The sequence below is a fragment of the Hyperolius riggenbachi genome, chromosome 4 (assembly GCF_040937935.1).
Source record: "Hyperolius riggenbachi isolate aHypRig1 chromosome 4, aHypRig1.pri, whole genome shotgun sequence".
NCBI classification, from domain to species: domain Eukaryota; kingdom Metazoa; phylum Chordata; class Amphibia; order Anura; family Hyperoliidae; genus Hyperolius; species Hyperolius riggenbachi.
In genome coordinates, this window is record NC_090649.1 from 41,988,367 (window position 1) to 42,010,125 (window position 21,759).

General features: G+C 45.3%; 19 non-coding genes across 19 annotated transcripts; 9 read left to right on the top strand and 10 right to left on the bottom strand.

The window, feature by feature from the left end:
• Positions 1-585: 585 nt before the first annotated feature.
• TRNAG-GCC (transfer RNA glycine (anticodon GCC)) lies at positions 586-656 on the bottom strand. Its single transcript has one exon. It is a non-coding gene; the product is annotated as a tRNA-Gly (tRNA).
• Positions 657-790: 134 nt separating this feature from the next.
• Positions 791-863, top strand: TRNAK-CUU (transfer RNA lysine (anticodon CUU)). Its single transcript has one exon. It is a non-coding gene; the product is annotated as a tRNA-Lys (tRNA).
• Positions 864-2,206: 1,343 nt separating this feature from the next.
• On the bottom strand, positions 2,207-2,277 carry TRNAG-GCC (transfer RNA glycine (anticodon GCC)). Its single transcript has one exon. It is a non-coding gene; the product is annotated as a tRNA-Gly (tRNA).
• Positions 2,278-2,411: 134 nt separating this feature from the next.
• Positions 2,412-2,484, top strand: TRNAK-CUU (transfer RNA lysine (anticodon CUU)). The gene has a single exon. It is a non-coding gene; the product is annotated as a tRNA-Lys (tRNA).
• Positions 2,485-3,827: 1,343 nt separating this feature from the next.
• Positions 3,828-3,898, bottom strand: TRNAG-GCC (transfer RNA glycine (anticodon GCC)). Its single transcript has one exon. It is a non-coding gene; the product is annotated as a tRNA-Gly (tRNA).
• A 134-nt stretch (positions 3,899-4,032) lies between these two features.
• TRNAK-CUU (transfer RNA lysine (anticodon CUU)) lies at positions 4,033-4,105 on the top strand. The gene has a single exon. It is a non-coding gene; the product is annotated as a tRNA-Lys (tRNA).
• A 1,343-nt stretch (positions 4,106-5,448) lies between these two features.
• Positions 5,449-5,519, bottom strand: TRNAG-GCC (transfer RNA glycine (anticodon GCC)). Its single transcript has one exon. It is a non-coding gene; the product is annotated as a tRNA-Gly (tRNA).
• Positions 5,520-5,653: 134 nt separating this feature from the next.
• On the top strand, positions 5,654-5,726 carry TRNAK-CUU (transfer RNA lysine (anticodon CUU)). The gene has a single exon. It is a non-coding gene; the product is annotated as a tRNA-Lys (tRNA).
• A 1,343-nt stretch (positions 5,727-7,069) lies between these two features.
• TRNAG-GCC (transfer RNA glycine (anticodon GCC)) lies at positions 7,070-7,140 on the bottom strand. The gene has a single exon. It is a non-coding gene; the product is annotated as a tRNA-Gly (tRNA).
• Positions 7,141-7,274: 134 nt separating this feature from the next.
• On the top strand, positions 7,275-7,347 carry TRNAK-CUU (transfer RNA lysine (anticodon CUU)). The gene has a single exon. It is a non-coding gene; the product is annotated as a tRNA-Lys (tRNA).
• A 7,384-nt stretch (positions 7,348-14,731) lies between these two features.
• TRNAG-GCC (transfer RNA glycine (anticodon GCC)) lies at positions 14,732-14,802 on the bottom strand. The gene has a single exon. It is a non-coding gene; the product is annotated as a tRNA-Gly (tRNA).
• A 134-nt stretch (positions 14,803-14,936) lies between these two features.
• On the top strand, positions 14,937-15,009 carry TRNAK-CUU (transfer RNA lysine (anticodon CUU)). The gene has a single exon. It is a non-coding gene; the product is annotated as a tRNA-Lys (tRNA).
• A 1,343-nt stretch (positions 15,010-16,352) lies between these two features.
• TRNAG-GCC (transfer RNA glycine (anticodon GCC)) lies at positions 16,353-16,423 on the bottom strand. Its single transcript has one exon. It is a non-coding gene; the product is annotated as a tRNA-Gly (tRNA).
• Positions 16,424-17,972: 1,549 nt separating this feature from the next.
• TRNAG-GCC (transfer RNA glycine (anticodon GCC)) lies at positions 17,973-18,043 on the bottom strand. Its single transcript has one exon. It is a non-coding gene; the product is annotated as a tRNA-Gly (tRNA).
• Positions 18,044-18,177: 134 nt separating this feature from the next.
• TRNAK-CUU (transfer RNA lysine (anticodon CUU)) lies at positions 18,178-18,250 on the top strand. The gene has a single exon. It is a non-coding gene; the product is annotated as a tRNA-Lys (tRNA).
• A 1,343-nt stretch (positions 18,251-19,593) lies between these two features.
• On the bottom strand, positions 19,594-19,664 carry TRNAG-GCC (transfer RNA glycine (anticodon GCC)). Its single transcript has one exon. It is a non-coding gene; the product is annotated as a tRNA-Gly (tRNA).
• Positions 19,665-19,798: 134 nt separating this feature from the next.
• TRNAK-CUU (transfer RNA lysine (anticodon CUU)) lies at positions 19,799-19,871 on the top strand. The gene has a single exon. It is a non-coding gene; the product is annotated as a tRNA-Lys (tRNA).
• Positions 19,872-21,214: 1,343 nt separating this feature from the next.
• On the bottom strand, positions 21,215-21,285 carry TRNAG-GCC (transfer RNA glycine (anticodon GCC)). Its single transcript has one exon. It is a non-coding gene; the product is annotated as a tRNA-Gly (tRNA).
• A 134-nt stretch (positions 21,286-21,419) lies between these two features.
• TRNAK-CUU (transfer RNA lysine (anticodon CUU)) lies at positions 21,420-21,492 on the top strand. Its single transcript has one exon. It is a non-coding gene; the product is annotated as a tRNA-Lys (tRNA).
• The last annotated feature ends 267 nt before the right edge of the window (positions 21,493-21,759 follow it).

The following is a 21,759-nucleotide window of genomic DNA, read 5'->3' on the forward strand; positions in this document are numbered from 1 at the left end:
GGTTGCTTTCATTTGACTTAAGTTTGTTACTACTTTTTTTTCTGTACTTTTAGTATGTTTTCTTAATTGCTAGGTGCTGGGAAAGCAAGTTGTAGGTAAGCTGACACAACATCTCAACATCTACTGTGAGAAAACTCAGGACAAAAGTAGAATGAATGAGGGCCTAGAGAGAACGCTCCAAATTTGAGCAAGGCCCTGAGTAGAGTGCAAAGACAACAAGGCAAAAAGTTGTAAAACAACACCAGATGAGCAGATGCTGCTGACTTGGCATTTCCGAGGCTTTTCTAGACAGTTAAAAAGAAGCCTAATAGGTGAGTACTGGAGAGGGAGAGATGCTGCACGTCACTGGCACTGCTAGAAGACATGCAAGGCCTTTGGGCACGCAAGTGTCCCAAGGCTGCTTTAACTTGTGTGTCTTAGAGTCATGTTTGCTGGGTACTAGGGTCCCTCTTCTCGACTGTCAGCCAGCACTGTGGCCAAGTGCCACGGTGACTCTTGCAAATGTCCTTAAATGGCTTCTGGCCTGCAGAGATGTCTTAAGCTTGAGAAGTGCAAAGTGTGGAGGTGTGCCAAAATCCTAGCATTTGCATTGGCCGGGAATCGAACCCGGGCCTCCCGCGTGGCAGGCGAGAATTCTACCACTGAACCACCAATGCCTTGCCCTGTTGCTCGGTGCTGAAAAACGTGGCCAGCCAAATCAGGCCATACAAGATTGCCTTCTTCTGTGCGGATGGCAAAGGTGAGGCTGGCGCCATTTTGCAATTTTTGACATTTCAGCTCAAGCAAGCAAGCCCGGCTAGCTCAGTCGGTAGAGCATGAGACTCTTAATCTCAGGGTCGTGGGTTCGAGCCCCACGTTGGGCGATCAAAGCTTCTCCTTTTACTTTCTACTAGGCAGAGCTCCTCCAAAACGATTACAAACCATCACCAGGCCATCACTTCCTCTTTCACATGCCACTCCCCACTCCCTTTGCTAACAAACGAAAATGTCATCTCAGCTTTCCCCTTCACTTTTACTCACACAACCTCTTTTAACAACTTTTCAGCAAAAGTGCTTCACCACCCCAAGAAAGAGAAAAACACTCCTTCTTACAATCTTACTCATCTTTCCTATACTACTTTTCTTATCTGCTTTTCCCAGATTTCCGTTGGCTTTACTCCAGTCCTTTTGTCAAGGAGAGACTTACAATCAATCACTTGACAAGGAACAACCACCTGAAAGATACTCATTCTCGTATGCCTGGTGCAAACCATGCAATTCCCCATCAGATAGATGGGCCGATAGATCCTTTCCGACAGACACGATCGGATTTCCGTTCGGATTTCCGATCACTACTATGCAAATCCATCAGAAAAACGATCGGAAATCAGATCGGACCTGCCGGAAATCATCTGTTCGACCCATCTATCTGACAGGCATTGGTATGGTGTGTATTAGGCTTTGCACTCCAAAGGTGCTCACATAGCAGTATGAGGAGGGCACTCTGCACACGGCCTGAGATTTAGCTGAGAGGATTGAAAAAAAGGAAGTTGCTCTTTCCCTTAACTTGTTTTTAGATGAGGTACTTCCCAACAAAAGTTACAAACCAAAAAGCCTTTCAGTCCCGGCAAGCAAAAAAAGTGGTTGCTTTCATTTGACTTAAGTTTGTTACTACTTTTTTTTCTGTACTTTTAGTATGTTTTCTTAATTGCTAGGTGCTGGGAAAGCAAGTTGTAGGTAAGCTGACACAACATCTCAACATCTACTGTGAGAAAACTCAGGACAAAAGTAGAATGAATGAGGGCCTAGAGAGAACGCTCCAAATTTGAGCAAGGCCCTGAGTAGAGTGCAAAGACAACAAGGCAAAAAGTTGTAAAACAACACCAGATGAGCAGATGCTGCTGACTTGGCATTTCCGAGGCTTTTCTAGACAGTTAAAAAGAAGCCTAATAGGTGAGTACTGGAGAGGGAGAGATGCTGCACGTCACTGGCACTGCTAGAAGACATGCAAGGCCTTTGGGCACGCAAGTGTCCCAAGGCTGCTTTAACTTGTGTGTCTTAGAGTCATGTTTGCTGGGTACTAGGGTCCCTCTTCTCGACTGTCAGCCAGCACTGTGGCCAAGTGCCACGGTGACTCTTGCAAATGTCCTTAAATGGCTTCTGGCCTGCAGAGATGTCTTAAGCTTGAGAAGTGCAAAGTGTGGAGGTGTGCCAAAATCCTAGCATTTGCATTGACCGGGAATCGAACCCGGGCCTCCCGCGTGGCAGGCGAGAATTCTACCACTGAACCACCAATGCCTTGCCCTGTTGCTCGGTGCTGAAAAACGTGGCCAGCCAAATCAGGCCATACAAGATTGCCTTCTTCTGTGCGGATGGCAAAGGTGAGGCTGGCGCCATTTTGCAATTTTTGACATTTCAGCTCAAGCAAGCAAGCCTGGCTAGCTCAGTCGGTAGAGCATGAGACTCTTAATCTCAGGGTCGTGGGTTCGAGCCCCACGTTGGGCGATCAAAGCTTCTCCTTTTACTTTCTACTAGGCAGAGCTCCTCCAAAACGATTACAAACCATCACCAGGCCATCACTTCCTCTTTCACATGCCACTCCCCACTCCCTTTGCTAACAAACGAAAATGTCATCTCAGCTTTCCCCTTCACTTTTACTCACACAACCTCTTTTAACAACTTTTCAGCAAAAGTGCTTCACCACCCCAAGAAAGAGAAAAACACTCCTTCTTACAATCTTACTCATCTTTCCTATACTACTTTTCTTATCTGCTTTTCCCAGATTTCCGTTGGCTTTACTCCAGTCCTTTTGTCAAGGAGAGACTTACAATCAATCACTTGACAAGGAACAACCACCTGAAAGATACTCATTCTCGTATGCCTGGTGCACACCATGCAATTCCCCATCAGATAGATGGGCCGATAGATCTTTTCCGACAGACACGATCGGATTTCCGTTCGGATTTCCGATCACTACTATGCAAATCCATCAGAAAAACGATCGGAAATCAGATCGGACCTGCCGGAAATCATCTGTTCGACCCATCTATCTGACAGGCATTGGTATGGTGTGTATTAGGCTTTGCACTCCAAAGGTGCTCACATAGCAGTATGAGGAGGGCACTCTGCACACGGCCTGAGATTTAGCTGAGAGGATTGAAAAAAAGGAAGTTGCTCTTTCCCTTAACTTGTTTTTAGATGAGGTACTTCCCAACAAAAGTTACAAACCAAAAAGCCTTTCAGTCCCGGCAAGCAAAAAAAGTGGTTGCTTTCATTTGACTTAAGTTTGTTACTACTTTTTTTTCTGTACTTTTAGTATGTTTTCTTAATTGCTAGGTGCTGGGAAAGCAAGTTGTAGGTAAGCTGACACAACATCTCAACATCTACTGTGAGAAAACTCAGGACAAAAGTAGAATGAATGAGGGCCTAGAGAGAACGCTCCAAATTTGAGCAAGGCCCTGAGTAGAGTGCAAAGACAACAAGGCAAAAAGTTGTAAAACAACACCAGATGAGCAGATGCTGCTGACTTGGCATTTCCGAGGCTTTTCTAGACAGTTAAAAAGAAGCCTAATAGGTGAGTACTGGAGAGGGAGAGATGCTGCACGTCACTGGCACTGCTAGAAGACATGCAAGGCCTTTGGGCACGCAAGTGTCCCAAGGCTGCTTTAACTTGTGTGTCTTAGAGTCATGTTTGCTGGGTACTAGGGTCCCTCTTCTCGACTGTCAGCCAGCACTGTGGCCAAGTGCCACGGTGACTCTTGCAAATGTCCTTAAATGGCTTCTGGCCTGCAGAGATGTCTTAAGCTTGAGAAGTGCAAAGTGTGGAGGTGTGCCAAAATCCTAGCATTTGCATTGGCCGGGAATCGAACCCGGGCCTCCCGCGTGGCAGGCGAGAATTCTACCACTGAACCACCAATGCCTTGCCCTGTTGCTCGGTGCTGAAAAACGTGGCCAGCCAAATCAGGCCATACAAGATTGCCTTCTTCTGTGCGGATGGCAAAGGTGAGGCTGGCGCCATTTTGCAATTTTTGACATTTCAGCTCAAGCAAGCAAGCCCGGCTAGCTCAGTCGGTAGAGCATGAGACTCTTAATCTCAGGGTCGTGGGTTCGAGCCCCACGTTGGGCGATCAAAGCTTCTCCTTTTACTTTCTACTAGGCAGAGCTCCTCCAAAACGATTACAAACCATCACCAGGCCATCACTTCCTCTTTCACATGCCACTCCCCACTCCCTTTGCTAACAAACGAAAATGTCATCTCAGCTTTCCCCTTCACTTTTACTCACACAACCTCTTTTAACAACTTTTCAGCAAAAGTGCTTCACCACCCCAAGAAAGAGAAAAACACTCCTTCTTACAATCTTACTCATCTTTCCTATACTACTTTTCTTATCTGCTTTTCCCAGATTTCCGTTGGCTTTACTCCAGTCCTTTTGTCAAGGAGAGACTTACAATCAATCACTTGACAAGGAACAACCACCTGAAAGATACTCATTCTCGTATGCCTGGTGCACACCATGCAATTCCCCATCAGATAGATGGGCCGATAGATCCTTTCCGACAGACACGATCTGATTTCCGTTCGGATTTCCGATCACTACTATGCAAATCCATCAGAAAAACGATCGGAAATCAGATCGGACCTGCCGGAAATCATCTGTTCGACCCATCTATCTGACAGGCATTGGTATGGTGTGTATTAGGCTTTGCACTCCAAAGGTGCTCACATAGCAGTATGAGGAGGGCACTCTGCACACGGCCTGAGATTTAGCTGAGAGGATTGAAAAAAAGGAAGTTGCTCTTTCCCTTAACTTGTTTTTAGATGAGGTACTTCCCAACAAAAGTTACAAACCAAAAAGCCTTTCAGTCCCGGCAAGCAAAAAAAGTGGTTGCTTTCATTTGACTTAAGTTTGTTACTACTTTTTTTTCTGTACTTTTAGTATGTTTTCTTAATTGCTAGGTGCTGGGAAAGCAAGTTGTAGGTAAGCTGACACAACATCTCAACATCTACTGTGAGAAAACTCAGGACAAAAGTAGAATGAATGAGGGCCTAGAGAGAACGCTCCAAATTTGAGCAAGGCCCTGAGTAGAGTGCAAAGACAACAAGGCAAAAAGTTGTAAAACAACACCAGATGAGCAGATGCTGCTGACTTGGCATTTCCGAGGCTTTTCTAGACAGTTAAAAAGAAGCCTAATAGGTGAGTACTGGAGAGGGAGAGATGCTGCACGTCACTGGCACTGCTAGAAGACATGCAAGGCCTTTGGGCACGCAAGTGTCCCAAGGCTGCTTTAACTTGTGTGTCTTAGAGTCATGTTTGCTGGGTACTAGGGTCCCTCTTCTCGACTGTCAGCCAGCACTGTGGCCAAGTGCCACGGTGACTCTTGCAAATGTCCTTAAATGGCTTCTGGCCTGCAGAGATGTCTTAAGCTTGAGAAGTGCAAAGTGTGGAGGTGTGCCAAAATCCTAGCATTTGCATTGGCCGGGAATCGAACCCGGGCCTCCCGCGTGGCAGGCGAGAATTCTACCACTGAACCACCAATGCCTTGCCCTGTTGCTCGGTGCTGAAAAACGTGGCCAGCCAAATCAGGCCATACAAGATTGCCTTCTTCTGTGCGGATGGCAAAGGTGAGGCTGGCGCCATTTTGCAATTTTTGACATTTCAGCTCAAGCAAGCAAGCCCGGCTAGCTCAGTCGGTAGAGCATGAGACTCTTAATCTCAGGGTTGTGGGTTCGAGCCCCACGTTGGGCGATCAAAGCTTCTCCTTTTACTTTCTACTAGGCAGAGCTCCTCCAAAACGATTACAAACCATCACCAGGCCATCACTTCCTCTTTCACATGCCACTCCCCACTCCCTTTGCTAACAAACGAAAATGTCATCTCAGCTTTCCCCTTCACTTTTACTCACACAACCTCTTTTAACAACTTTTCAGCAAAAGTGCTTCACCACCCCAAGAAAGAGAAAAACACTCCTTCTTACAATCTTACTCATCTTTCCTATACTACTTTTCTTATCTGCTTTTCCCAGATTTCCGTTGGCTTTACTCCAGTCCTTTTGTCAAGGAGAGACTTACAATCAATCACTTGACAAGGAACAACCACCTGAAAGATACTCATTCTCGTATGCCTGGTGCAAACCATGCAATTCCCCATCAGATAGATGGGCCGATAGATCCTTTCCGACAGACACGATCGGATTTCCGTTCGGATTTCCGATCACTACTATGCAAATCCATCAGAAAAACGATCGGAAATCAGATCGGACCTGCCGGAAATCATCTGTTCGACCCATCTATCTGACAGGCATTGGTATGGTGTGTATTAGGCTTTGCACTCCAAAGGTGCTCACATAGCAGTATGAGGAGGGCACTCTGCACACGGCCTGAGATTTAGCTGAGAGGATTGAAAAAAAGGAAGTTGCTCTTTCCCTTAACTTGTTTTTAGATGAGGTACTTCCCAACAAAAGTTACAAACCAAAAAGCCTTTCAGTCCCGGCAAGCAAAAAAAGTGGTTGCTTTCATTTGACTTAAGTTTGTTACTACTTTTTTTTCTGTACTTTTAGTATGTTTTCTTAATTGCTAGGTGCTGGGAAAGCAAGTTGTAGGTAAGCTGACACAACATCTCAACATCTACTGTGAGAAAACTCAGGACAAAAGTAGAATGAATGAGGGCCTAGAGAGAACGCTCCAAATTTGAGCAAGGCCCTGAGTAGAGTGCAAAGACAACAAGGCAAAAAGTTGTAAAACAACACCAGATGAGCAGATGCTGCTGACTTGGCATTTCCGAGGCTTTTCTAGACAGTTAAAAAGAAGCCTAATAGGTGAGTACTGGAGAGGGAGAGATGCTGCACGTCACTGGCACTGCTAGAAGACATGCAAGGCCTTTGGGCACGCAAGTGTCCCAAGGCTGCTTTAACTTGTGTGTCTTAGAGTCATGTTTGCTGGGTACTAGGGTCCCTCTTCTCGACTGTCAGCCAGCACTGTGGCCAAGTGCCACGGTGACTCTTGCAAATGTCCTTAAATGGCTTCTGGCCTGCAGAGATGTCTTAAGCTTGAGAAGTGCAAAGTGTGGAGGTGTGCCAAAATCCTAGCATTTGCATTGGCCGGGAATCGAACCCGGGCCTCCCGCGTGGCAGGCGAGAATTCTACCACTGAACCACCAATGCCTTGCCCTGTTGCTCGGTGCTGAAAAACGTGGCCAGCCAAATCAGGCCATACAAGATTGCCTTCTTCTGTGCGGATGGCAAAGGTGAGGCTGGCGCCATTTTGCAATTTTTGACATTTCAGCTCAAGCAAGCAAGCCCGGCTAGCTCAGTCGGTAGAGCATGAGACTCTTAATCTCAGGGTCGTGGGTTCGAGCCCCACGTTGGGCGATCAAAGCTTCTCCTTTTACTTTCTACTAGGCAGAGCTCCTCCAAAACGATTACAAACCATCACCAGGCCATCACTTCCTCTTTCACATGCCACTCCCCACTCCCTTTGCTAACAAACGAAAATGTCATCTCAGCTTTCCCCTTCACTTTTACTCACACAACCTCTTTTAACAACTTTTCAGCAAAAGTGCTTCACCACCCCAAGAAAGAGAAAAAGACTCCTTCTTACAATCTTACTCATCTTTCCTATACTACTTTTCTTATCTGCTTTTCCCAGATTTCCGTTGGCTTTACTCCAGTCCTTTTGTCAAGGAGAGACTTACAATCAATCACTTGACAAGGAACAACCACCTGAAAGATACTCATTCTCGTATGCCTGGTGCACACCATGCAATTCCCCATCAGATAGATGGGCCGATAGATCTTTTCCGACAGACACGATCGGATTTCCGTTCGGATTTCCGATCACTACTATGCAAATCCATCAGAAAAACGATCGGAAATCAGATCGGACCTGCCGGAAATCATCTGTTCGACCCATCTATCTGACAGGCATTGGTATGGTGTGTATTAGGCTTTGCACTCCAAAGGTGCTCACATAGCAGTATGAGGAGGGCACTCTGCACACGGCCTGAGATTTAGCTGAGAGGATTGAAAAAAAGGAAGTTGCTCTTTCCCTTAACTTGTTTTTAGATGAGGTACTTCCCAACAAAAGTTACAAACCAAAAAGCCTTTCAGTCCCGGCAAGCAAAAAAAGTGGTTGCTTTCATTTGACTTAAGTTTGTTACTACTTTTTTTTTGTTATACTGTTTTTTATTAAGTTTTTAAGAAAGAACAACAATCAAAAGAATTTCCTGAGGATCAATGAATACAGTACAAGGGTCAAGTAGAACATATACATGAGCAGGATTATGTTTACAGAATGTAGTTAAAGTATAAGTGGAAGAGTCTTTTTGTGGCTACTTGACAAGGGAGTAAAGACAACATGCTTAATATATGTATTCTCTTATAACCCCTAAAAAGAGAAATTCCAACATTTGAAGTATCTGAGTGGACCTTCGTCCAAATAGGTATTTAGTTGTAGTTAAAGGAGAGCAGTTAAAGAGGTGAGTGTGAGAGTATTGAGAAAAGAGAGGGGGTAAGGAGTGAAAGCCAGTTGTAGAGCGGAAAGAAAGGAAATTGTGGTCCTGTGTATGGAGTTGCATGGTATCACAAAGGTTAGCCAATACTTGTAAGAGAAATCGACAGCTTGAATAAATGGGTATGTAGGTAAAGGCCTAATGTTAATAGAATATAAGAGACATTTTTTTATTTTGTTTTATGTGGTCAAGGGGGATGATAAATAGGCGATGCATAAGGCCATGATTCCCAGATTTTGTGAAAGTTGCGTTCAGTATCCCTGAGTGAGGCTGTAAGTTGTTCCATGGATCTAGTCCAGTTAACTTTGAGAATGACTTCAGATATGTTTGGAGGGGCAATGTTTTTCCAGGCTGAGGCAATAGCTAGTCTAGAGGCGGTTAGTATATGGGTGATTAAGCGATTCGTATGTCTATTTACTTCCGGGATTGGTTTGCCTAGTATCATATATATGGGGTCTATTGGGACTATGACACCGGTTGTGGAGGTAATAAGTTCTTGAACTCCATTCCATAGAGGGGATAGACAGGGGCAGCTCCAGAATATATGTTCTAAAGTGCCTTTGTTATTGCAGCCTCTCCAACACAGATCAGATGTGTCCGGGTAGATTTTTGACAATTTTTCAGGGGTAAGATACCAGTGGTAGATAATTTTATAGATATTCTCCTTAATTTGTGTGCACATGGAAGAGTGTTTGGCATTTTCCCAAATCTCCTCCCAGTCTTCCATAGATATCACTGTAGAGAGTGAGGTTGACCATTTTGTCATGTAGTGATGGTCTGGTATCCAAGTTCCCGATTTGGTGATAAGTAGTATGTAGATTTGGGAAATTAAACTCTTTTGGTAACCCCCTTGGCCACATAGTCGTTCAAATGAGGAAGGTCTGAGTGTTAAGACAGGCTCGTGTATGATGGTGCGTATAAAATGCGTAGTTTGGTTGTAACCCATGATTAGTTGGGGTGTAAAGGGCATTTTGTCTTCAAGTTGGTTTCTGGTATAGATTTTGCCTGTAAGAGGGTGTATCCAGTTGCTGAGGTTAAAGTAGCCCATTTTGAACCAGGTAGCCATAAAGGATTCTGAGAGGCCCGGTTTAAAGCCAGGGTTCCCCAGTATTGGGCATAGTGGTGAGGGGGAGGACTTCAACTTAGCCATGGTAGCTGTAGTACGCCATATGTGTAGTGTAAATTTGATAGTTGGTAGCATTTGTTGTTTGGGAAGTTTTGGAGTGGAATGTGACCAGATTAAGGATGCTAATGAGATTGGTAGCAAACTGGTAGCTTCTATGAGACCCCATTTTGTATGAACTTTTAGGCTGGACCACTCAGGTAGTTGTCTTAGGTGTGAAGCATAGTAGTAGGAACGTAGATGTGGAAGCCCAAGACCACCTTGTTCTCTAGGAGATAGAAGTATGGTTTTGTGGACTCTTGGCCTTTTATGGTTCCATATAAATTTACCGAAAGCTGATTGTAGAATTTTGAATTGGGAGGATGGTACTAGGACTGGTAAGGTTTCAAATAGGTATAAAAGGCGAGGTAAGATATTCATCTTTAGGGCATATATTCGGCCTAGCCAGGAAATCTTATAGGCTGTCCACTTGTGTAGGTCTTGCAGAATCTTTTGTATAAGAGATGGGAAGTTATGCTTATATATAGTAGTATACGTGGGGGTTAAGAAAATTCCTAGGTATTTTATGGAATGGGATTGCCATTTGTAGGGGAAACTTGATTTCAGGGAGATGAGGAGATCTGGGGTGATTTTTATTGGTAGAGCTTCAGTTTTCTCCTGGTTTAGTTTAAAGCCTGATAGAGATTCGTAAAGGGCTAGTGTACCATGTAGGGCTGGAAGTGAAGTGAGAGGATCAACGATGGTCAGAAGGATATCATCCGCGAATAGAGATATTTTGTATTCATGTTTACCCTGGGTAACCCCCTTAATATTGATGTTTTGCCTAATGGCTGAGGCTAGTGGCTCTATACTCAGGGCGAATAAGAGAGGGGAGAGGGGGCATCCTTGCCGTGTGCCATTATGTATATTAAAAGGTGAGTGGGGGGTAAAAGGGAGTTTAACTGATGCTGTTGGTGAGGAGTAGAGGAAGTTAATTAGGTGAAGAAAAGGGCCAGTGAAGCCTTGGTGTTCAAGAACTCTAAATAGGAAGGGCCAATGTAAGCGATCGAAGGCTTTCTCTGCATCTAAACTTAAGAGCAGAGAAGGTCTATTGGATCTGCCCATCAGTGATATTAGGTCGATGGCCTTTCTGGTGTTGTCACCCGCTTGACGACCCATAATGAAACCTACCTGGTCATTGTTTATGAGTCTAGTTAGTATGGGGTTAAGGCGGTTAGCTATTGTTTTTGTGATGATTTTTAGATCTGAGTTGAGGAGAGAGATCGGCCGGTAGCTTTGGGGTATCTGAGGGTCCTTGCCTTCCTTAGGAATAACAGTGATGAGAGATTTAAGAATAGAATTCGGCGGGTTCTCACCATTCATAATTTTGTTAGCTAGTTTTACTAGGAGTGGGATAAGAATTGATTGGAAGTGTTTGTAGTAGGAGTATGGCAAGCCATCTGGTCCTGGTGATTTGGATGATGGTAGTTTTTTAAGAACCTCTAGTAGTTCAGTTGAGGTGATGGGGGCGTTGAGGGTGGCTCGGTCTTCATCTGTTAGTTTAGGGAGATGAAGCTGTTCTAAAAAGGATGACACTTTCTCTGAGTACTGTGGGTTTCCAGAAGGATCGGGTAGATTGTATAGTTGTTTATAAAAGGCGGTGAAAATGTTAGCTATTTTAGTCGGGTTATAATGTATGACTCCTTGATCGTCCTTCATTGAATAGATTATCTGTTGGCTGCTCTGTGGATTAAGTTTTCTGGCTAGTATGGTATGTGGTTTATTACCCCTTTCAAAAAATAATTGTCTAGTCCATTTTAAGCTCTTTTCTAATTGGGAGGATTGAAGAGTGCGGATGTCTAGTTTAAGTTGCTGTATAGCTGAAAAGTGCTCTTGTGTCGGATCTTTTTTGTATGAGGTGATTGCTTTAGCCAGGGAGGTATTTAGTTCTACCAGTTTTTTGGATGTGTATTGTTTTTTCCTAGATCCTTGTGCTATAAAGAAACCTCTTATAAAGGCTTTATGCGATTCCCAGACTAGGCCGAATGATGAAACAGAGTGCATGTTTATTTCAAAATAGGAACGTAGTTCCTCCGAGCAGTTTAGGATAAGTGTCTTATCTCTCAATAGAGATTCGTTTAGCCTCCAATAAAGTGGCTTATGTGGGTTAGATAGCCAGTCAAGTTCTATGATTACTGCCTGGTGGTCAGACCATGCTGTTGGGATTATAGTGGAGTCAGTTAGTATAGGAAGGAGTAGAGCTTTAGCGAAGAAATAGTCAATTCGCGAATGGGAGGCATTGGGTGGGGAGTAGAAAGTGAAGTCAGTTGCTGTGGGGTTAGCTACCCTCCATAGGTCTATCAATCCATATTTTCGAAGTAATATTCGGAATTTACGGGAATTTCGTTCGTGCGAAGCTAGAGTAGATGTGGATGGAGTTTTACTTCTATCCTTCGTGGATGAGAAGGCCAAGTTGAAGTCCCCCCCCAGGATAATAGTACCCTTAGCAGTTTTATGAAGTTTTGAAAAGAAAGAGGATAAAAAAGGGATCTGTTGTGTATTAGGTGCATACACATTTGCCAATGTGATTGGCTTACCTGCTAGGGACCCTAAGAGTATCAGGTAGTGTCCTTTTTCGTCACGTATGGCTTTATCTATTAGTAGAGGCAAATCTTTTTTATATAGTATTGCTACACCAGCGCGTTTTTTGGGTCCAGAGGCTAAGTACACATTTGTATAATGTCTGTTATTAAGGCGTACCGAATCTTGTGCAGTTAAGTGTGTCTCTTGTAAGAAGGCCAAATCTGCATCAAGCTTCTGTAGGTCCTTCAGAAGAGACATTCTTTTTTGTGGAACATTAAGGCCTTTAACATTCAGAGTATATAACTTAACCATTGTCTAATAAGAGGATATTGTAATAATGTGGATTGGTAACCATTTGAGAGTGGATGCAAGGACCTTGAGGTAGCGTTTGAGAAGAGAGAGAAAACATAAGGTATGCGTATAGCAGAATTAAGAACAATAACATTAACATCATAAGAACCATTATGAAATAACAATAGCCACTGCAAAAGTTGTGGCAACATGCCAGAACAACCAAAAGTGGTTGTGAGAGAACGAACCGCCAAGGTGTGACCGGTCCTCGAGAGGGCCAGGCAGACCTAATGGCTGGTTTCCGGAGGTACATGTGGGAGTCCGAGAGTAGCCCCTCAGAGCCCGGAGTCCAGCACTTATTATCTAGCAACATAGATCAGATTATTTTTATGCTGGCAGTATATAATATGATGTAGTGTATGGAGCCTGATTAGAAGCATATCTCCAGGTTAGTGTCATAGAGTTGTCAGCTTTTCTGATGAATAAAGTCAGCTTGGGAGAGCTTCCATTTCCTCTGACCTGTCCGGGTAGGTGAGACTCCGTACAGGGGTTTTAGTCCAGTCGGAGGTATGACGAAATTTTCGTGGTGGAGATCGGACAGATGGTGAGAGTATATGTTGAGAGGGCACATTCGAGGGTGGTGGGCGGAGGCCCATCTGCTTTAAGAAGAGGGGAGCATCGTCTAGTTCAGTAAGCGAATATTGGAGGCCTTGTCTGTTTACTATCAGGCGGAACGGGAATCCCCATTTGTATGGGATCTTTGCGTCAGCCAGAAGTTGTGTGACAGGCCTTAGGGCCCTCCTTTTGGTCAGAGTGATTAGAGATAGATCATTAAAGATAGAGAGTTCATCTCCTTTCAAGGGAACCTTGGAGGTATTGCGGAGGGCACGCATTAGAGCCTCTTTTGCTTCATAATAATGCATTCTAATTATAACGTCCTTAGGACGGCGTACAGTCGCCTGTCTTTCACCCAGGGACCTATGAGCACGGTCCATACGCCAGAGTTCGTCTGGTTGGTCAGGCACGATTGATTTGAATAGCTCGAGGAGATGGGGAATCAGTAGATCTGGCGTAACTGTCATAGCCATGCCTTTGATTCTGATGTTTTGCCTCCTATCCCTATTCTCGCTGTCCTCTTGTGCAGCCCTTATGGCTTTTAAGTCATTTTGTATGATTTTCTGTTCATCCTCTATTTCATGCTGTTTAATTGTTAGGGCCTCCATTTTTTCCTCCATAACAGTGGTGCGTTCCCCTAAAGAAGTAATGTCCCCTTTAAGATCCCCAATAGCCGTTAGTATTACTTGTTGTAAAGAGTCATGGAGGGATCTATAGTGTTTTTCCAGGGTTACCTCTAGCATGGAGGCCGTCAGCGGGATGTCTCCTGATGCTTGGGGAGATGTGCCAGGCTGCTGCTGCGGCTGTGAGGCCTGTGGTGCGGTGTCAGCACCAGAGGAGTCAGCGTGGTCGGCGCCATCTTGGGTGGAGGAGGTGCGCACATACCGGTCCATAGCTCCGGTTTGCTGGGCCGTCTTGAGGCTGGATTTGGCTGCCATCTGGGCGGGTGAGTGCTCCGGGTCTGATCTGTGCAGCCGCCGCTCTTTGTATGCGGAAGTGTAGCTGATAGCGGCGGAATCAGTGCGGGGTCGGGCCGGAGCTCTGACTCTAAGCGGCCATCTCGGATCCGCCGCGCATGCGCCTCCCTTTGTTACTACTTTTTTTTTTTTTCTGTACTTTTAGTATGTTTTCTTAATTGCTAGGTGCTGGGAAAGCAAGTTGTAGGTAAGCTGACACAACATCTCAACATCTACTGTGAGAAAACTCAGGACAAAAGTAGAATGAATGAGGGCCTAGAGAGAACGCTCCAAATTTGAGCAAGGCCCTGAGTAGAGTGCAAAGACAACAAGGCAAAAAGTTGTAAAACAACACCAGATGAGCAGATGCTGCTGACTTGGCATTTCCGAGGCTTTTCTAGACAGTTAAAAAGAAGCCTAATAGGTGAGTACTGGAGAGGGAGAGATGCTGCACGTCACTGGCACTGCTAGAAGACATGCAAGGCCTTTGGGCACGCAAGTGTCCCAAGGCTGCTTTAACTTGTGTGTCTTAGAGTCATGTTTGCTGGGTACTAGGGTCCCTCTTCTCGACTGTCAGCCAGCACTGTGGCCAAGTGCCACGGTGACTCTTGCAAATGTCCTTAAATGGCTTCTGGCCTGCAGAGATGTCTTAAGCTTGAGAAGTGCAAAGTGTGGAGGTGTGCCAAAATCCTAGCATTTGCATTGGCCGGGAATCGAACCCGGGCCTCCCGCGTGGCAGGCGAGAATTCTACCACTGAACCACCAATGCCTTGCCCTGTTGCTCGGTGCTGAAAAACGTGGCCAGCCAAATCAGGCCATACAAGATTGCCTTCTTCTGTGCGGATGGCAAAGGTGAGGCTGGCGCCATTTTGCAATTTTTGACATTTCAGCTCAAGCAAGCAAGCCCGGCTAGCTCAGTCGGTAGAGCATGAGACTCTTAATCTCAGGGTCGTGGGTTCGAGCCCCACGTTGGGCGATCAAAGCTTCTCCTTTTACTTTCTACTAGGCAGAGCTCCTCCAAAACGATTACAAACCATCACCAGGCCATCACTTCCTCTTTCACATGCCACTCCCCACTCCCTTTGCTAACAAACGAAAATGTCATCTCAGCTTTCCCCTTCACTTTTACTCACACAACCTCTTTTAACAACTTTTCAGCAAAAGTGCTTCACCACCCCAAGAAAGAGAAAAACACTCCTTCTTACAATCTTACTCATCTTTCCTATACTACTTTTCTTATCTGCTTTTCCCAGATTTCCGTTGGCTTTACTCCAGTCCTTTTGTCAAGGAGAGACTTACAATCAATCACTTGACAAGGAACAACCACCTGAAAGATACTCATTCTCGTATGCCTGGTGCACACCATGCAATTCCCCATCAGATAGATGGGCCGATAGATCCTTTCCGACAGACACGATCGGATTTCCGTTCGGATTTCCGATCACTACTATGCAAATCCATCAGAAAAACGATCGGAAATCAGATCGGACCTGCCGGAAATCATCTGTTCGACCCATCTATCTGACAGGCATTGGTATGGTGTGTATTAGGCTTTGCACTCCAAAGGTGCTCACATAGCAGTATGAGGAGGGCACTCTGCACACGGCCTGAGATTTAGCTGAGAGGATTGAAAAAAAGGAAGTTGCTCTTTCCCTTAACTTGTTTTTAGATGAGGTACTTCCCAACAAAAGTTACAAACCAAAAAGCCTTTCAGTCCCGGCAAGCAAAAAAAGTGGTTGCTTTCATTTGACTTAAGTTTGTTACTACTTTTTTTTCTGTACTTTTAGTATGTTTTCTTAATTGCTAGGTGCTGGGAAAGCAAGTTGTAGGTAAGCTGACACAACATCTCAACATCTACTGTGAGAAAACTCAGGACAAAAGTAGAATGAATGAGGGCCTAGAGAGAACGCTCCAAATTTGAGCAAGGCCCTGAGTAGAGTGCAAAGACAACAAGGCAAAAAGTTGTAAAACAACACCAGATGAGCAGATGCTGCTGACTTGGCATTTCCGAGGCTTTTCTAGACAGTTAAAAAGAAGCCTAATAGGTGAGTACTGGAGAGGGAGAGATTCTGCACGTCACTGGCACTGCTAGAAGACATGCAAGGCCTTTGGGCACGCAAGTGTCCCAAGGCTGCTTTAACTTGTGTGTCTTAGAGTCATGTTTGCTGGGTACTAGGGTCCCTCTTCTCGACTGTCAGCCAGCACTGTGGCCAAGTGCCACGGTGACTCTTGCAAATGTCCTTAAATGGCTTCTGGCCTGCAGAGATGTCTTAAGCTTGAGAAGTGCAAAGTGTGGAGGTGTGCCAAAATCCTAGCATTTGCATTGGCCGGGAATCGAACCCGGGCCTCCCGCGTGGCAGGCGAGAATTCTACCACTGAACCACCAATGCCTTGCCCTGTTGCTCGGTGCTGAAAAACGTGGCCAGCCAAATCAGGCCATACAAGATTGCCTTCTTCTGTGCGGATGGCAAAGGTGAGGCTGGCGCCATTTTGCAATTTTTGACATTTCAGCTCAAGCAAGCAAGCCTGGCTAGCTCAGTCGGTAGAGCATGAGACTCTTAATCTCAGGGTCGTGGGTTCGAGCCCCATGTTGGGCGATCAAAGCTTCTCCTTTTACTTTCTACTAGGCAGAGCTCCTCCAAAACGATTACAAACCATCACCAGGCCATCACTTCCTCTTTCACATGCCACTCCCCACTCCCTTTGCTAACAAACGAAAATGTCATCTCAGCTTTCCCCTTCACTTTTACTCACACAACCTCTTTTAACAACTTTTCAGCAAAAGTGCTTCACCACCCCAAGAAAGAGAAAAACACTCCTTCTTACAATCTTACTCATCTTTCCTATACTACTTTTCTTATCTGCTTTTCCCAGATTTCCGTTGGCTTTACTCCAGTCCTTTTGTCAAGGAGAGACTTACAATCAATCACTTGACAAGGAACAACCACCTGAAAGATACTCATTCTCGTATGCCTGGTGCACACCATGCAATTCCCCATCAGATAGATGGGCCGATAGATCCTTTCCGACAGACACGATCGGATTTCCGTTCGGATTTCCGATCACTACTATGCAAATCCATCAGAAAAACGATCGGAAATCAGATCGGACCTGCCGGAAATCATCTGTTCGACCCATCTATCTGACAGGCATTGGTATGGTGTGTATTAGGCTTTGCACTCCAAAGGTGCTCACATAGCAGTATGAGGAGGGCACTCTGCACATGGCCTGAGATTTAGCTGAGAGGATTGAAAAAAGGAAGTTGCTCTTTCCCTTAACTTGTTTTTAGATGAGGTACTTCCCAACAAAAGTTACAAACCAAAAAGCCTTTCAGTCCCGGCAAGCAAAAAAAGTGGTTGCTTTCATTTGACTTAAGTTTGTTACTACTTTTTTTTCTGTACTTTTAGTATGTTTTCTTAATTGCTAGGTGCTGGGAAAGCAAGTTGTAGGTAAGCTGACACAACATCTCAACATCTACTGTGAGAAAACTCAGGACAAAAGTAGAATGAATGAGGGCCTAGAGAGAACGCTCCAAATTTGAGCAAGGCCCTGAGTAGAGTGCAAAGACAACAAGGCAAAAAGTTGTAAAACAACACCAGATGAGCAGATGCTGCTGACTTGGCATTTCCGAGGCTTTTCTAGACAGTTAAAAAGAAGCCTAATAGGTGAGTACTGGAGAGGGAGAGATGCTGCACGTCACTGGCACTGCTAGAAGACATGCAAGGCCTTTGGGCACGCAAGTGTCCCAAGGCTGCTTTAACTTGTGTGTCTTAGAATCATGTTTGCTGGGTACTAGGGTCCCTCTTCTCGACTGTCAGCCAGCACTGTGGCCAAGTGCCACGGTGACTCTTGCAAATGTCCTTAAATGGCTTCTGGCCTGCAGAGATGTCTTAAGCTTGAGAAGTGCAAAGTGTGGAGGTGTGCCAAAATCCTAGCATTTGCATTGGCCGGGAATCGAACCCAGGCCTCCCGCGTGGCAGGCGAGAATTCTACCACTGAACCACCAATGCCTTGCCCTGTTGCTCGGTGCTGAAAAACGTGGCCAGCCAAATCAGGCCATACAAGATTGCCTTCTTCTGTGCGGATGGCAAAGGTGAGGCTGGCGCCATTTTGCAATTTTTGACATTTCAGCTCAAGCAAGCAAGCCCGGCTAGCTCAGTCGGTAGAGCATGAGACTCTTAATCTCAGGGTCGTGGGTTCGAGCCCCACGTTGGGCGATCAAAGCTTCTCCTTTTACTTTCTACTAGGCAGAGCTCCTCCAAAACGATTACAAACCATCACCAGGCCATCACTTCCTCTTTCACATGCCACTCCCCACTCCCTTTGCTAACAAACGAAAATGTCATCTCAGCTTTCCCCTTCACTTTTACTCACACAACCTCTTTTAACAACTTTTCAGCAAAAGTGCTTCACCACCCCAAGAAAGAGAAAAACACTCCTTCTTACAATCTTACTCATCTTTCCTATACTACTTTTCTTATCTGCTTTTCCCAGATTTCCGTTGGCTTTACTCCAGTCCTTTTGTCAAGGAGAGACTTACAATCAATCACTTGACAAGGAACAACCACCTGAAAGATACTCATTCTCGTATGCCTGGTGCACACCATGCAATTCCCCATCAGATAGATGGGCCGATAGATCCTTTCCGACAGACACGATCGGATTTCCGTTCGGATTTCCGATCACTACTATGCAAATCCATCAGAAAAACGATCGGAAATCAGATCGGACCTGCCGGAAATCATCTGTTCGACCCATCTATCTGACAGGCATTGGTATGGTGTGTATTAGGCTTTGCACTCCAAAGGTGCTCACATAGCAGTATGAGGAGGGCACTCTGCACACGGCCTGAGATTTAGCTGAGAGGATTGAAAAAAAGGAAGTTGCTCTTTCCCTTAACTTGTTTTTAGATGAGGTACTTCCCAACAAAAGTTACAAACCAAAAAGCCTTTCAGTCCCGGCAAGCAAAAAAAGTGGTTGCTTTCATTTGACTTAAGTTTGTTACTACTTTTTTTTCTGTACTTTTAGTATGTTTTCTTAATTGCTAGGTGCTGGGAAAGCAAGTTGTAGGTAAGCTGACACAACATCTCAACATCTACTGTGAGAAAACTCAGGACAAAAGTAGAATGAATGAGGGCCTAGAGAGAACGCTCCAAATTTGAGCAAGGCCCTGAGTAGAGTGCAAAGACAACAAGGCAAAAAGTTGTAAAACAACACCAGATGAGCAGATGCTGCTGACTTGGCATTTCCGAGGCTTTTCTAGACAGTTAAAAAGAAGCCTAATAGGTGAGTACTGGAGAGGGAGAGATGCTGCACGTCACTGGCACTGCTAGAAGACATGCAAGGCCTTTGGGCACGCAAGTGTCCCAAGGCTGCTTTAACTTGTGTGTCTTAGAGTCATGTTTGCTGGGTACTAGGGTCCCTCTTCTCGACTGTCAGCCAGCACTGTGGCCAAGTGCCACGGTGACTCTTGCAAATGTCCTTAAATGGCTTCTGGCCTGCAGAGATGTCTTAAGCTTGAGAAGTGCAAAGTGTGGAGGTGTGCCAAAATCCTAGCATTTGCATTGGCCGGGAATCGAACCCGGGCCTCCCGCGTGGCAGGCGAGAATTCTACCACTGAACCACCAATGCCTTGCCCTGTTGCTCGGTGCTGAAAAACGTGGCCAGCCAAATCAGGCCATACAAGATTGCCTTCTTCTGTGCGGATGGCAAAGGTGAGGCTGGCGCCATTTTGCAATTTTTGACATTTCAGCTCAAGCAAGCAAGCCCGGCTAGCTCAGTCGGTAGAGCATGAGACTCTTAATCTCAGGGTCGTGGGTTCGAGCCCCACGTTGGGCGATCAAAGCTTCTCCTTTTACTTTCTACTAGGCAGAGCTCCTCCAAAACGATTACAAACCATCACCAGGCCATCACTTCCTCTTTCACATGCCACTCCCCACTCCCTTTGCTAACAAACGAAAATGTCATCTCAGCTTTCCCCTTCACTTTTACTCACACAACCTCTTTTAACAACTTTTCAGCAAAAGTGCTTCACCACCCCAAGAAAGAGAAAAACACTCCTTCTTACAATCTTACTCATCTTTCCTATACTACTTTTCTTATCTGCTTTTCCCAGATTTCCGTTGGCTTTACTCCAGTCCTTTTGTCAAGGAGAGACTTACAATCAATCACTTGACAAGGAACAACCACCTGAAAGATACTCATTCTCGTATGCCTGGTGCACACCATGCAATTCCCCATCAGATAGATGGGCCGATAGATCCTTTCCGACAGACACGATCGGATTTCCGTTCGGATTTCCGATCACTACTATGCAAATCCATCAGAAAAACGATCGGAAATCAGATCGGACCTGCCGGAAATCATCTGTTCGACCCATCTATCTGACAGGCATTGGTATGGTGTGTATTAGGCTTTGCACTCCAAAGGTGCTCACATAGCAGTATGAGGAGGGCACTCTGCACACGGCCTGAGATTTAGCTGAGAGGATTGAAAAAAAGGAAGTTGCTCTTTCCCTTAACTTGTTTTTAGATGAGGTACTTCCCAACAAAAGTTACAAACCAAAAAGCCTTTCAGTCCCGGCAAGCAAAAAAAGTGGTTGCTTTCATTTGACTTAAGTTTGTTACTACTTTTTTTTCTGTACTTTTAGTATGTTTTCTTAATTGCTAGGTGCTGGGAAAGCAAGTTGTAGGTAAGCTGACACAACATCTCAACATCTACTGTGAGAAAACTCAGGACAAAAGTAGAATGAATGAGGGCCTAGAGAGAACGCTCCAAATTTGAGCAAGGCCCTGAGTAGAGTGCAAAGACAACAAGGCAAAAAGTTGTAAAACAACACCAGATGAGCAGATGCTGCTGACTTGGCATTTCCGAGGCTTTTCTAGACAGTTAAAAAGAAGCCTAATAGGTGAGTACTGGAGAGGGAGAGATGCTGCACGTCACTGGCACTGCTAGAAGACATGCAAGGCCTTTGGGCACGCAAGTGTCCCAAGGCTGCTTTAACTTGTGTGTCTTAGAGTCATGTTTGCTGGGTACTAGGGTCCCTCTTCTCGACTGTCAGCCAGCACTGTGGCCAAGTGCCACGGTGACTCTTGCAAATGTCCTTAAATGGCTTCTGGCCTGCAGAGATGTCTTAAGCTTGAGAAGTGCAAAGTGTGGAGGTGTGCCAAAATCCTAGCATTTGCATTGGCCGGGAATCGAACCCGGGCCTCCCGCGTGGCAGGCGAGAATTCTACCACTGAACCACCAATGCCTTGCCCTGTTGCTCGGTGCTGAAAAACGTGGCCAGCCAAATCAGGCCATACAAGATTGCCTTCTTCTGTGCGGATGGCAAAGGTGAGGCTGGCGCCATTTTGCAATTTTTGACATTTCAGCTCAAGCAAGCAAGCCCGGCTAGCTCAGTCGGTAGAGCATGAGACTCTTAATCTCAGGGTCGTGGGTTCGAGCCCCACGTTGGGCGATCAAAGCTTCTCCTTTTACTTTCTACTAGGCAGAGCTCCTCCAAAACGATTACAAACCATCACCAGGCCATCACTTCCTCTTTCACATGCCACTCCCCACTCCCTTTGCTAACAAACGAAAATGTCATCTCAGCTTTCCCCTTCACTTTTACTCACACAACCTCTTTTAACAACTTTTCAGCAAAAGTGCTTCACCACCCCAAGAAAGAGAAAAACACTCCTTCTTACAATCTTACTCATCTTTCCTATACTACTTTTCTTATCTG